The sequence below is a fragment of the Dendrobates tinctorius genome, unplaced genomic scaffold, assembly GCF_039654945.1.
Source record: "Dendrobates tinctorius isolate UK_male_01 unplaced genomic scaffold, ASM3965494v1 ptg000308l, whole genome shotgun sequence".
NCBI lineage: Eukaryota > Metazoa > Chordata > Amphibia > Anura > Dendrobatidae > Dendrobates > Dendrobates tinctorius.
Genome location: NW_027361975.1, coordinates 1,132,072 through 1,146,970, shown reverse-complemented (window position 1 = coordinate 1,146,970; position 14,899 = coordinate 1,132,072). Strand labels below are relative to the sequence as shown.

The window sequence follows — 14,899 nt, the reverse complement described above, 5'->3', positions numbered from 1 at the left end:
TGGCACACCAACCCTGCTCCTAAGTTGTTGCCCAGCAACACATCCACAGGTAGGTGTCGCACTACCCCCACATCCACCATTCCCTTGCTGTGTCCCCAGTCTAAATGTAGTCGGGCTGTCCGAATGTTCAGAGATTCTCCTCCAGCTACGTGGACTTGAATGTGCCTGGCATTCCCTGGCGAAGTGTCCCCTGCGTCCGCAGTTATGGCAGCTTAATCCACCTCGCCCTGATGTGGGCCGTACTTGGGGTTTTGGGGGACCTCCCCCTCTTTTCTCGCCCCCAGCATTCCAGCCCCATTGCAGTACTCTGTTCACAGGTTGGAAATGCGGATGACGTGGACCCAAATGGGCCCGGCATTCCCTGGCGAAGTGTCCCATGCGTCCACAGCTATGGCAGCTTAATCCCCCTCGCCCTGATGCTGGCCGTACTTGGGGTTTTTGGAGACCTCCCCCTCTTTGTAGAGTACGAAATCCTCGCAGTTCCTCCTCTCGCTGGACCATGGGTCTCGATGGCCTCTCGGGAAGCCCCTGTTCCCGACTTGCCGGAGCTGTTCTCCCACACCGCCCTGGATGATTGGCAGACCAATCATCAGCCAATCTTGTAGCCTCCTCCAGACTCCGTGGTTTTCTATCCACCACCCATTCCTTTATGTGACGTGGGAGCTTGGACATAAATTGCTCCCGCATGAATATATCCAAGACATGTTCAGCTTCCCGAGCTCCCAGTCCTTCGATCCACCGAGCACATGCTGTATGTAATGTGTTGGCAAACTCCCGGTGCGTATGTGCATTGGGCTTTTCAGTCCTCCGAAACTTCCTCCGGTAGGTTTCAGGTGTGACGGCATACCTCTCCAGTAATGTGCTGCGAATGGTAGCGTAACACCTCTGATCCCCAGAAGACAAGTTATTAAAAGCTTCTCTGGCTTTCCCGGTCAGGCCAACACTCAAAAGTCTCTGCCAGTCCTCAATGGACACCTCATAAAGCAGGCAGAGGTTCTCAAATAATCGAAGATGGTCATCAATACCCGTGGTGTCTTCATTAAACTGTGGTATGTCCCGGTACCTCAAAGATGCGGGTCCCTCTCTCCCATTATCCACTGTCATCTGCGCAGAGGGTGGTGGGGTTACAGCTACATGGACACCCAGATATTTGCTTATCACAGCCGCCCGTTCTCTTTCTGTGGCCCGCTCTCCTAGCACAGCCAGCACCCGCCCCAACTTGGTCAATCGATCCTCTGCCATCGGAATGATTGCCCGTGGCTGTTGTCCATCCACTGGGCTGTCCTCTTCTACATCTGGACTGATCTCCTCCTGTGGGTGTTCTTGATCCTACTCGTCCAAGCGTTGTATTAGGGCCATCCAGTTGTCCGCCATCGACCACTCCAGCTCTCTCCCAGAGCACAGGGCTCTCAGCTGCTTCTACTTGAGTCTCTTGTAGATGGAGTCTGCCATCTCTTCTGCCAAGTCACCATCAGTAACTTTCTCTGTTACGCTGTTCAGAGATAGGTGATCCCACTGCTGCCACCACTTGTGAAGATCTAGAGTTGTGGGTGTTAGTAATCACTTAGGCAGGTTAACGATGCAACAAGTTTTATTTGTATCCATACAAGCATTTCAGTAAGTCCAGGTAGATGACCCCAATGTAATGCCCCCAGTCCACGGGATCAGCAACAAGTCACTAAAAATAGTCCATGGGATAATTCCTAGGGGAATATAGATCTCACGACCGAAGCCCCAGAAAACTTAGTTCCAAGTTCGATAGTCCATTCATGGGTTCCAAGAGCGGCCTTAACTCTGCTCCTTTCGCTTCAGATCCCCAGACACAACTGCACTCCCCCATCAAGTCTCTCAACTCTACTCCCAACCCCCTAACCAATGTACATTGAATTCACAGCCAGTGCAGTCTCCGGCCAGTCTGGAGTGGTGTGAACCCAAGTGGCCCCCCTGCCGAGAGAAAGAAAGGCACATATTCCCCCACCAGATAAGGTAATTGCATGTACATACAACATAAATTGAGGTAACTAGTCATCTGTGCTGGGAAAGTATTTCAGTTCCTCACATTGGGCACTAGACTGTCGGAGATGGGGAGGTGGAGGAGGTCCCTGCTGAGGAGGGTACGGCTGGAACAGGTGCGCATGATTCGGCATCTTCGGGGATTGGAGGAATCTAGGTCGCTTTGGGATAGTGACCTCGAGATCCCTCTGCTGCAAAACCCCCGCGTAGCCGCTTATCAGTGCCAACAGGCTATGGCATCCCCAGATGTCGGGCCCCGCACCAGGGCGACGGAACCACCCGCCAATGGAGAGCAGCTGGTGGGCATTGATATGCATCATGGGTTCCCTTTGCCACAACCATACATGCGCTTGGCACGAAATCAGCAGCAGGATGAAGACACCCAAAGTATTTCATCTGGTAGCAGTTCCCAATCATCAGCTTCCAGAACCCCAGGAGGGAACAACAACCATTAAGTAAATCTCGTTGCCCAGGAGGGTATTTGCACCGCTGTGCCTTTTTCTAATTTTTGTTCATCATGTTTTTCTATTCGCACTTTTGTTGCCCAGTTTGATTGGCAGCGTTTCTTCATTTGGAACTGTGGAGATCATGGACGCTGAATGATCCAGAACTGTGTTTGTAAATAGTTGCACCTCTTTAGGTGCCCTCTCTTGGTTTTACATAGACACTTTGCGAAGATAATGTCTACCTCATGTGGAGCGTGACTCCAATCAAAGGACACTGCAAGAGATCCCGGCTGGGAGCGGTGTCCAGCATTTACAAGAATTATTGAAAGTTTTAATGTGAAGTATTTGATGATGTGTTTTATGTTAACTGTTATATAAGATGTAGGAATGTTTTAATAAAGAGATGAGAGATTTGAATAAGGAATCAGAACTTGGAAAATGTAGATGGTGAACCAAGTATATAGAAAAGTAGAAAGTGTGAAAAAGGAAAGATGATGAAGAAATGTGTTGATGAAGAATACTGACGTGCTAGTGAGTGATAGATAATAGCACTTTGAATTTATTGAGAATTGCACTTTTGAATTAGGACTTTAGATAGTTAGTTAATTAAGACTTGTTTGCAACGTTCAAGGATGAGTAGTACCTCCCACATTGGGAAGTTTAGTATAAGAAATGTTTATTCAGCATAACAAAAATTTGTATGTTCCTGTGTTGTCAACTTTGTCTTGCAGCCCTCGGACGTGCTGTGTTTAACGGGGGGTATGTGGCGCCCCTGAGGCTCAGTTGCCACAGGGGTACCGCACCTTCTCCTAAGGTGTGGTGCCCCACCATCCAGGTAAGGTGGGAACTTCTGACCATGCTCCAACACTCACACCCCACACAACAGGGTAGTTCAGCAAAGCCACATTGCGGCTCTTGCTTAGAGTGTAGCAGAGCACCTTTGGTGGCTCCCTGCTTGGAACACAAAACGTGCTGGGAGGTGGGTGGAGTTAGAATACATAAAAGAGTGGGAAGATTTAGGATTGAGGTCAGTAGTCAGTAGTCAGTCAGTCGGAGAGACTGACTGAGGAAGGTTGTGAGTTCATTCTCTGGTCCAACAGTGGTGAGTTCACCTTCCAGACTCCCTCTGGTGGGGACAGGAGGTGGTGAGGCTGATTTTATCAGTGGGGATCTACCACCTGATGGTGATGATGACGATTGGACCTCAGGGATCTTAGATTGGATTTAAGACTGCCGACTGTCATGGTCCAGTCCGGAGTTTATCTTCTGCTGTCTTCACTCCGGACTGGTCATGCAGGGGTTAATCTTCTCAGCCTCATTCTGGAGCTAGCTGGGCTATTTAAATCCCTCACAGCCTGCTGACCAGTGTTAGTGATAGCTCAAGCTTGCAGTTTAGAGCCGCTGACCCTTGTACCCTGGTGATCCTCCTGCCTCTGACTGATATTCACGTGTATGACCCGGACTGATTTCTGACCCCGTCTCTTGGTATTCGTCTCTGCTGTTACGTTCCCTCTCTGGCATCTGACTCCCTGGCTTGTACCCCGACCACGTATTTCGTCTCACGTTTTGGACCCGTGCTCATGTTCTGGCTTTCTGACTCTCGGCTTTGGTATTTTGACTACGTGTATTGCTGCTCCTTCTGGTACGTCTGCTCCTGTTAGTTTCTGACTCGGTTCGTCTGACTATTCTCTCTTGTTACCTGTGCTGTTGCTCAGGGTTGCTGCTCTTAGTGTATAACCTCTCTTCCCTCACTGGCTCCCCCTGGTGGAGGTTTCACTACACCGACGCCCTAAGTCAGTGCTGGTGATTGCTTTAGGCTGCTCAGGTCTTTGTTTTCTGCTCTGTTCCAGCCTTCTCAAAGCTAAGTGTTTTTGTTAATGTTCACACTTGATTTTGTTGGTCTATTCAGTTTTTTGTGTGTTCAGCCAGCCCCGGCTGGGCTGTGCTGAACTTCCTCTCTTATTTATCTGTATTTGCCAATTTGCTTTTTAGTCCCTTATTAGATTGGCCTCTTTTTGCTCTGTCTCAGAAAATTTCAGAGTGCTGATATAGTGAGAGAAGTCTAGTGACTTCAGGGTTAATTTTGTTATCAGACGTGTTGGACATTATTTTGTAGGGTTTTTTGGCAGATTGCAGACAGTGTCTTTCCTTTCCTGTTCTTTATAGTTAGTTGGACCCCATCATTTGCTCAGCCTATTTTCCTGCCTGTGTTTGTGTTTTCATCTTGCTTCATCGTCAATACATGTGTGGGGCTGTCTATTCCTTTGGGGTCTGCTCTGGGGCAGCTAGTTTTCACTTTTCTTGCTTTAGGTTTATGTAGTCCTCCGGCGGTGATGAGGCGTCTAGGAACATCGTAGGAACGTTCCACTGCTACTGTTAGTGGTGTGGTTAAAATCAGGGATCTGCAATCTGCATAGTTACCAACCTCTCTGGTTTTCTGGGACTTAGCTTTTTGTTGTTCCTCCTCGGTGACCCATTCTTAACAGAGGAAGTCACTCAGAGAGGAGTGAGGAAAGAAGATCCCTGAGAGAGGGATGGAGGAAGGAGTGCTGCAGCAGGCCTGAGTGACTCGGGTCTGCTGGCACGGGAAAGGAAAGAAGGAGATAGACACTGAACTGAAGCCTGAGGTTCCATAGGAAATAAAGACAAGTACGGAACGTAGGAGAATAAGAGAACACAGAGGACGTGGGTTAGGAGAGCACCCTGCCTAGAAGTTCTAAGCGCAAGGCCGGGGCCCGCTCCCCGAGGTTGTATGGACACTAATGGTTCTGCAGCAGACACCGGTGGAGTAGTGGGCTGTAAACGCACTACTCCCATCTAAGACTTGGGGGCATAACAGCAACATGGATAGTGAGCCAGGAGTAAGGAGTCCCCGAAGCAGGCTACAGCTGTCTGCCGTACAAGTAGAGTTCTTGGGAACATCAGTTAGGAGGAACTCCAGTGTAACTCAGTACTAGGCGATCTTCACACTAAAAGGCGCTATAAGAGGAGACGTTCAGAAAGGCACATGTTGGCGGAGCGTTGGAAGGGAGCTTTCCATCTTGCCTGGAGGTTGGCTGAGTCCCTGACCCGGAGGACATGGCACGGAGGCCGGCACCTGTGTGTGTACTACAGATTGTGAGTAAAGCTTTGGAATTACAAGCCCTGGTGTCCTGCATTGATTCTTGCGCCAACACACTCAGCACCGCTACATCTGGGTACCAGCTCCTACACCGCCTGCGCCTCTCATCTTCCCCTACATCTACACTGCCCTGGGGCTACAGCTCCACCTGTGGGGAGCTTCACCATCTTAGCTGCAACCCATCACCAGCCCCAGAGGATCTGCAAGCAGCGTCGGCCTAACATCTCACTTGCCGAACACCACAGGTGGCGTCACAAACTATTCCACCATACACAATTTCCCCATTACTTGGGCGCCCAGGGCCACGGTCCGGGTCACTGCTGCTGTGACACATCCCACTGATACCGGCCCGGTACCGAGTACCCCACAGCCCTGGGAGGGCGACCCATGTATCCACTGTGTACGGGCGGGGCTTACCCTGAACGGTCATAACTAAGTGTCTACAGGTTATTCACTAAAGTCTCTGATAGTGAGGATATGAGGGGCCGCTGGTAGACACCAGGTACCATCCAGGTCAGACCCAGAGACTGCAGCAGCTGACTAGAGGGTCAGAGACTCGGGTACCAGGTACAGGTGGTCAAGACAAAAGCATGGTAAGACAGTCCAAGGTCGGGGTAGGCAGCACACATTCAGAATTCGTAGCCAAGTTCAGGAAGCTAGAGACTGAGCTACTAGGAGGACTCTTAAGTTCAGGCGAGAAGTGGATTGTGGAGTTGCCTGATATATCACCTACTGGCAGGTGATAGGCCAAAGAAGCAGATCTCTACAGAATAGAATAGATACAAATTCCTACAGAGTTCGGCTGTGCCCCCCCTATAATTTACAAATAGCAGAGATGGAAGAAAAGCACAAGACAGCTCCAAGCGATGATTGGCTACTGGGTGGAGCAGAACGCAACACGTGGTGAGTGGGGCAGTGCTTCGGCCTCTTTCACACTTCCGTTTTTTTACAATAAGTCAAAATCCGCCAGGTTTTGAAAAAAAACGGATCCTCAATTTTTTTGTGAGGATCCGTTTTTTTCCCATTGACTTGCATTAATGGCGGATTGTGACGGATTGCTGTCCGTTGCATCCGTTTTTTGTGAGGATCCGCCAAAAGTTGCTGTCCGTCACCATCCTCAAAAATTTCAAAACGGAGCTTGTAACGTTTTTTTCTCTGGCGGATCCTGCAAACACTGATTTAACCCGAATTTCTTTCTGGGTGCCGGACAAAACAAGAAAAAAAATTCTCTCTCTCTCTCTCTCTGAACTGAAGTGTGAAAGAGGCCGAAGGCGTGCAAGTGGCCGGTGTAACACACCGCAAAGGTAAGACGCAGCACAAAATGGAAGAGTGGCAGAATCAGGGAATATCATGGATTATAACAAGGTATTTAACTTGATTTTTATGCACAACAATCAGTGTATAAGCCCCCTGCTACCATGCAGAACCATGAAAATACCTGTGCCTCCTCTCTGCCCGTAATAGCTGACACTCCTTCCCTCACGGATATGGATGATGTCTCCTATGTAATTCACCCAATGTTGCAAATTTTTGCCTGTGCAGTAAAAGCACAGACCTCTGTTTAGCTCTGCCCTCCAGAGGGCAGAGCAAAGTCCTGTAATGCCATGCGCTGGCTTCACTTCCGGTCATTGGCTCTGCCAGGTTAAAGCACAGCGCACATGTGCAGGTCTGTGCGTCAACTGCAAAGGCTAGAGATTTGCATCATTGGGTGGATGCATTATGAGAAGTCATCCACGTTCGTCAGGATAAGAGGGCGGAGAGATAAGAGGCGCCAAGCATAGATCAGTAAAATCCATCAGACCAGACCATGGTGATTAGCATACATTTCAGGAGAATTATTTAAGGTATTTTCATGGATCTGCAAGGTGGTGGGGGATTTATACACAGATTTTTTGGGCTGATGTGCAAGAGGACTTAAAGATGATGCTTTTAATTATATATATGGGGAAAACCTTGTGAAAGATTTCCTTTAAATTACATTTGTTTTAGAATAAGAAAATGCTTACCAGGGTACTGTCAATTCTCCAACAGGTCATTGTTCACATCCTTTAATAATTTCTGTGAAGAAGTAGACAACTTATAGACCCTTAAACAAAATACATTAATCATCCATAAACTTTCATTGGTATTACTGCAGATTGTCCCAGCAGCGCTCACCTCTCTAGTCAGCAGCTCAATGATCTTGTTGGTGAGGTCCAGGATCTTTCGCTCATTTTTTTGGTCATGTATCAGTGAGTGAAAGGGAGGAACTGCAATAGGATCCCGAGTTATGCTCCATCCCCCTGACACATGCTCACTTGACTTCTTAACCAGTATATAATCCTGCAATTGTAGAAGTATCAGAAAAGTAAGAAAAAAAGGTATTAGCATTACTGATGAACTAAAGCAGCAAAGCCGTTACTGTGAGCAGCCCTGGTGATCTAGGGAGTAGTGACTAATGTCAATATCCCTGGTGATCTAAGGTAGAAAGGGTTTAAATATCTAAATCGCTGTTTTTTTTAGGGCAGAAAAAAAGGAGATACATGGCGGCTCTAACTCTTTAGGGCAAGAAAGGGTTAAATATCTGTAAATGTGTCACAACTGTTGTTGAGTGTCCCAGGACCAGGGGAGCCTTCCCTGTCCCTAACACTAGGGGCGCCCTAGCTTGGGTTGTTACCCGGATTACTTCTGATGTTGAAGACGCCGAGGCCACCTACCTTGCCTTAGCTCCTGAATCCGCCCTCAGTTTGTACACATCTTCCACCCAGGGAAAAGGGAAGTAGTAGGGATAACAGAAAATACCAATCATACAAATATACTCACACAAACAACAGAGGTATACACTGGGGAATGGAGGATGGGATAAAACCAAAGTAGGAAAAGGGGAATTAGCACACACAAAAAAATAGCAACAGTCACAGATAAATCCACCAAACACCTTCTGAAATAACCACCAACAACCTTCAGCCATGCAGCATAATCTAGCTCTGACAGTGAGTGCTTTCCAGGGCCCAGATTATATAGGAGATGGGAGTGGCTAACAATGAACAGCTGAGCATTAATGCAAGAAAGCTTCCAGGAGCTCTGCAACTGAGCAGATTAACCCCTGTACTGCTAAAAGAAACCAGCACAGTTTATTATGAAGGTGGTGCTTCTAATCAATGCAAGACTGGGAGAAATCAAACTCTGAGGTCTTCTGGCTTCGCTCTGTCAAGCTAAACCTGCAACAATATCCCTGTGTTTGGGGGCAGAAAAAGATTCTACAGATAAGATACTTGGTGGTGTAGGTCAGTGAAGGGGTTAATGGTAATGTTTCTGGAGATCTAGGACAGAGATTGGGTTTCAAGTGGGTTACTCACCTTTCCCGGACTGAAGCTAAATGCCACATTGACATGGATGTTTTATTTCTAATCCCCAGTGGGTCTACTGTTTGTTTTTACCTGAGTGTGGAGAAGTCTTGGATGTCAAAATGTGTTTTCTGTTCTATACAATTTGATCATTTCTGTTTCTATTATCTCAGAATGTGGGTTAATTAATTTGGTATTCAACATGGATTTTAAAAAATATCTGTGTAAAATTGGCATGACATGCGTGCGAACAGGGTTTCCGGAATTCCATTCACATGCCATTAAAAGCTTCCACACAGATTTTTGCCACCACTTGGGAAAAAAAAAAACATTCCACTGCAGAACTAAGGAGCATGCTGCATATTTCAGGCAGATTCAATGAAAAGGACAAGGCATAGCACCCTGGAATAACAATGTGATTAACCCCTTAATGACCGCCAATATGCCTTTTACGAGTACGGCGGCAGTTAAGGGTACTTAGTCCTCAGCGCCGCTTTTCAACGGCGCTGAGGAATAAGTGTATAGTGCCCCCCCAGTGTCGGAAATTCCCCGGGGTCTCGGCTACCGGGGGTAGCTGAGACCCCAGAGAACATGATTTGAGTCAGTTTTTACTGACCCCAGCGTTAAAACAGCGACTGCAAAAAAAAAGGTCAGATTTCCCATTTAATTTCTCTCTCCTCTGATGTGATCTAGCACATCACAGGAGAAAGAAATGGGGTCCCTGGTACCTCCAGTGTCCCTGGATCCTTCTGCATCACCAGGTTAGAGCTAGGGTTAGAATTAGAGTTAGGATTGAGGCTAGGGTTATAGTCGGGGCTAGGGTTGTCCTAAGGTTATGGTTTGGCTAGGGTTGTGTTGGGGTTAGGGCTGTTAGGGTTGGAGTTAGAATTGGGGGATTTCCACTGTTTAGGTACATCAGGGGGTCTCAAACACGGCATGGCGCCCACCATTGATTCCAGCCAATTTTGCGTTCAACAAGTCAAACAGTGCTCCCTCCCTTCTGAGCCCTGCCATGTGCCCAAAAAGTGTATTTCCCTTACATATGGGGTATCGGGGTACTCAGGAGAAATAGTACAACAAATTTTGTGGCCCATTTTCTCTTGATACCCTTGTTAAAATAAAAAAGTTTGGTTCCAAAGTAAAAAATTTTAATTTTTTGTGGAAAAAAGTAAAATGATCATTTTTTCCTTCCACATTGCTTTAGTTCTCGTGAAGCACCTGAAGGGTTAATAAACTTTTTGAATGTGGTTTTGCGCACCTTGTGGGGTGCAGTTTTTAGAATATTGTCACTTTTGGGTATTTTCTGTCATATTGACCCCCAAACTCACTTCAAATCTGAGGTGGTCACTAAAAAATGGTTTTGTAAATATTGTTGGAAAATTGAGAAATCACTGGTCAACTTTTAACCCTTACAACGTCCTAACATTCCTAGCAAAAAAAAAATTATGTTTCCAAAATTGTACTGATGTAAAGTAGACACGTGGAAAATGTTAACTATTTTGTGCGATGTGACTCTGATTTAAAGGCACAAAAATTACAAGTTTCAAAATTGCAAAATTTTCAAAATTTTTGCCAAATTTCTGTTTTTTCATAAATAAAAGCAAGTCAAATTGAAGACATTGCACCATTAACACAAAGTACATTATGTCACGAAAAAACAATCTCAGAATCAGTGGGATCCGTTGAAGCGTTCCAGCGTTTTAACCTCATAAAGTGACACTGGTCAGAATTTTAAAAATTGGCTTGGTCATTAAGTACTAAATTGGCTGTCACTGAGGGGTTAATCCATGTGCAGATACACACGTGGTCAAAATTGTTGGTACCCCTTGTTTAATGACAGAAAAACCCACAAGGGTCACAGCAATAACTTGAATCTGACAAAAGTAATAATAATTAAAAAAATCTATGAAAATGAACAAATGAAAGTCTGACATTAATTTTCAACCAAGCTTCCTCAGAATTTAAAAAAAAATAAAACTCATGAAATAGGTCTGAACAGAAATGATGGTACCCTTAACTTAATATTTTGTTGCACAAACTTTTGCGGCAATCACGGCAATCAAGCGATTCCTGTAACTGTCAATGAGACTTCTGCACCTCTCAACAGGAATTTTGGCCCACTCCTCAAGAGCAAACTGATCCACTTGTCTCGTGTTTGAAGGTTGCCTTTTCCAGAAGGCATGTTTCAGCTCTTTCCAAAGATGCTCAATAGGATTTATGTCAGGGCTCATAGAAGGCCACTTCAGAATAGTCCATTGTTTTCCTCTTAGCCATTCTTGGGTGTTTTTAGCTGTGTGTTTTGGGTCATTATCCTGTTGCAAGACCCATGACCTGCAACTGAGACCAAGCTTTCTGACACTGGGCAGCACATTTCTCTCTAGAATCCCTTGATAGTCTCGAGATTTCATTGCACCCTGCACAGATTCTAGACACCCTGGCCCAGATGCAGCAAAGCAGCCCCAGAACATAACAGAGTCTCCTCCATGTTTCACAGTAGGCCAATGTTCTTTTCTTGATATTATTCGCTTTTCCGTCTGTGAACATAGAGCTAATGTGCCTTGCCAAAAAGTTCTATTTTTGTCTCATCTGACCATAGGACATTCTCCCAGAAGCTTTGTAGCTTGTCAACATGTAGTTTGGCAAATTACTGTCTGTCTTTTTTATGATTTTTTTCAACAATGGTGTCCTCCTTGGTCGTCTCCCATGAAGTCCACTTTGGCTCATACAAAGACAGATGGTGCGATCTGATACTGATGTTCTTTGAGCTTGAAGTTCAACTTTAACCCCTTCACCCCCAAGGGTGGTTTGCACGTTCATGACCGGGCCAATTTTTACAATTCTGACCACTGTACATTTATGAGGTCATAACTCTGGAACGCTTCCATGGATCCCGGTGATTCTGACATTGTTTTCTCGTGACATATTGTACTTCATGTTAATGGTAAAATTTCATTCAAATAATTTGCGTTTATTTGTGAGAAAAACGGAAATTTGGCAAAAATTTTGAAAATTTCGCAATTTTCCAACTTTGAATTTTTATGCCCTTAAATCACAGAGATACGGCACACAAAAAAATTGATAACTAACATTTCCCACATGTTTACTTTACATCAGCACAATTTTGGAACCAACATTTTTTTTTGTTAGGAAGTTATAAGGGTTAAAAGTTGACCAGCGATTTCTCATTTTTACAACACCATTTTATTTTTAGGACTACATCACATTTGAAGCCACTTTGAGGGGTCTATATGATAGAAAATACCCAAAAGTGACACCATTCTAAAAACTGCACCCCTTAAGGTGCTCAAAACCACATTCAAGAAGTTTATTAACCCTTTAGGTGCGCCACAGGAATTTTTTTGAATATTTAAAAAAAAATGAACATCTAACTTTTTTTCACAAAAAAAATACTTCAGGTTCAATTTTTTTTATTTTACCAAGGGTAACAGGAGAAATTGGACTGCAAAAGTTATTGTGCAATTTGTCCTGAGTACGCTGATACCTGATATGTGGGGGGCAACGACTGTTTCGGCGCATGGCAGAGCTCAGAATGGAAGGAGCGCCGTTTGACTTTTTCAATGCAAAATTGGCTGGAATTCAGATCGGACGCCATGTCACGTTTGGAGAGTCCCTGATGTACCTAAACAGTGGAAACCCCCTACAAGTGACCCCATTTTGGAAACTAGACCCCCCCAAGGAACTTATCTAGATATGTGGTGAGAACTTTGAACCCACAAGGGCTTTTGTAGTGAAACCTCCACCAGGGGGAGCTGGTGAGGGAAGAGAGGTTATACACTAAGAGCAGCAACCCTGAGCAACAGCACAGGTGCCACAGATAACAAGAGAGAATAGTCAGACGAGCCGAGTCAGAAACTAACAGGAGCAGACGTACCAGAAGGAGCAGCAATACACGTAGTCAAAATACCAAAGCCGAGAGTCAGAAAGCCAGAACATGAGCACGGGGTCCAAAACGTGAGACAAAATACGTGGTCGGGGTACAAGCCAGGGAGTCAGATGCCAGACAGGGAACATAACAGCAGAGACGAATACCAAGAGACGGGGTCAGAAATCAGTCCGGGTCATACACGTGAATATCAGTCAAAGGCAGGAGGATCACCAGGGTACAAGGGTCAGTGGCTCTAAACTGCAAGCTTGAGCTATCACTAACACTGGTCAGCAGGCTGTGAGGGATTTAAATAGCCCAGCTAGCTCCAGAACGAGGCTGAGGAGATTAACCCCCGCATGACCAGTCCGGAGTGAAGACAGCAGAAGATAAACTCCGGACTGGACCATGACAGTAACCCCCTCTCAATGGGGGGCCACTGGACCCCCAGGGTTCCCTGGATGACGAGCGTGAAAGGCCCGGACCAACCGATCCGCATGGACCGAACGCGCCGGCACCCATGACCGATCCTCAGGACCGTATCCTTTCCAATGGACCAAGTACTGAAGTGAACGACGGAGCATACGAGAATCCACCACCTGTTCCACCTCGTACTCGGTCTGCCCATCTACCATAACAGGCGGCGGGTGCGAGGGAGACTCGTCAGAGGAAGGCACCGAGGGCTTCAGAAGCGCTTTGTGGAACACATTAGGAATCCGTAATGACGGAGGCAACCGCAGGCGAAAGACCACAGGATTAATCACTTCTAAAATCTCATACGGACCAATAAACTTGGGACCCAACTTAGCAGAGGGAATTCTCAGCCTTATGTTTTTGGTGGATAACCATACCTTATCGCCCACCTGATAAGCCAGCCCCACCGAGCGTCGTTTATCTGCAAAAAACTTATATTTGCCCTGAGCCTCCCAAATGTTTCTCTGAACTTCCCTCCAAACCTCCTCCAACCGCAAAAAGGCTGAATCAGCCCCTGGACACTCCGAATCTAGTCTGGAGAATTCACCAAAATGAGGGTGAAACCCATAGTTGCAGAAGAAAGGAGAAGTACCAGTAGACTGATTGACACGATTATTGAAGGCGAATTCCGCCATAGGTATCATAGAGCACCAATCATCCTGTCTGGATGTGACAAGACACCGCAGGATCTGCTCTAAAGACTGATTGGTCCTTTCAGTCTGACCATTGGTCTCGGGATGGTAGGCCGATGAAAAGGTCAGACTGATGCCCAGCCTTTTACAAAAAGCTCTCCAGAATTTTGACACGAATTGCACCCCTCTATCAGACACCATACTGACAGGCACACCATGCAACCGAATCACATGCTCAATGAACAGCCCAGATAGAGTCTCAGCATTAGGAAGGCCCGTTAAGAGTACAAAATGTGCTTGTTTGCTGAACCTATCCACAACTACCCAGATCACGGTTTTGCCATTAGAGGGTGGGAGATCGGTGATAAAATCCATGGACAGGTGAGTCCACGGTCTATCCGGAATTGGCAGTGGCACCAATTCCCCGGCCGGCCGGTTGTGGGAGGCTTTAGCGCGGGCACAAGTTTCACAGGAGGACACAAAACCAGTGACGTCAGAAGTCAACGAGGGCCACCAGAACAGCCTAGTGATGGCTTTACGAGTGGCCGAGATTCCTGGATGCCCACTCAGAGCTGATTCGTGGAACTCCCGAAGCACTCTTAACCGATACTGGACAGGCACAAAGAGCTTATTTTCAGGAATGGACGGGGGAGCAAGAGATTGGGCCTCACGAATCTCCTGCTCCAATCTCTGGGACACCAAAGCCACCACCACCCCGCGCTGAAGATTGGAGGAAGGAGCCTCCGGAGGCGATACCGGATCTAGGCTGCGAGACAAGGCATCCGCCTTCACATTCTTGGAACCTGGTCTGAAAGTGATGGAAAACTGAAATCGGGAAAAAAAAAGTGACCACCTTGCCTGTCTCGGAGTCAGACGTTTGGCGGATTCGATGTAAGACAGATTCTCGTGATCTGTAATGACAGTGACACGATGGACAGCCCCCTCCAAAAAATGCCTCCTTTCTTCAAAAGCCAATTTAATGGCCAACAACTCTCGGTTACCCA

At 46.5% G+C, this 14,899-nt stretch overlaps 1 long non-coding RNA gene across 1 annotated transcript in view; it reads right to left on the bottom strand.

The window, feature by feature from the left end:
* The window catches only part of LOC141073611 (uncharacterized), a 55,299-nt gene extending 45,475 nt beyond the window's left edge, over window positions 1–9,824 (bottom strand). Inside the window, exons 1-2 of the long non-coding RNA XR_012227018.1 lie at window positions 7,738–9,824; window positions 7,587–7,638 (exon numbers count right to left, since the gene is read on the bottom strand). This is a non-coding gene — a long non-coding RNA (uncharacterized lncRNA). The remainder of the gene's footprint in view (window positions 1–7,586; window positions 7,639–7,737) is intronic.
* Window positions 9,825–14,899: the final 5,075 nt, after the last annotated feature.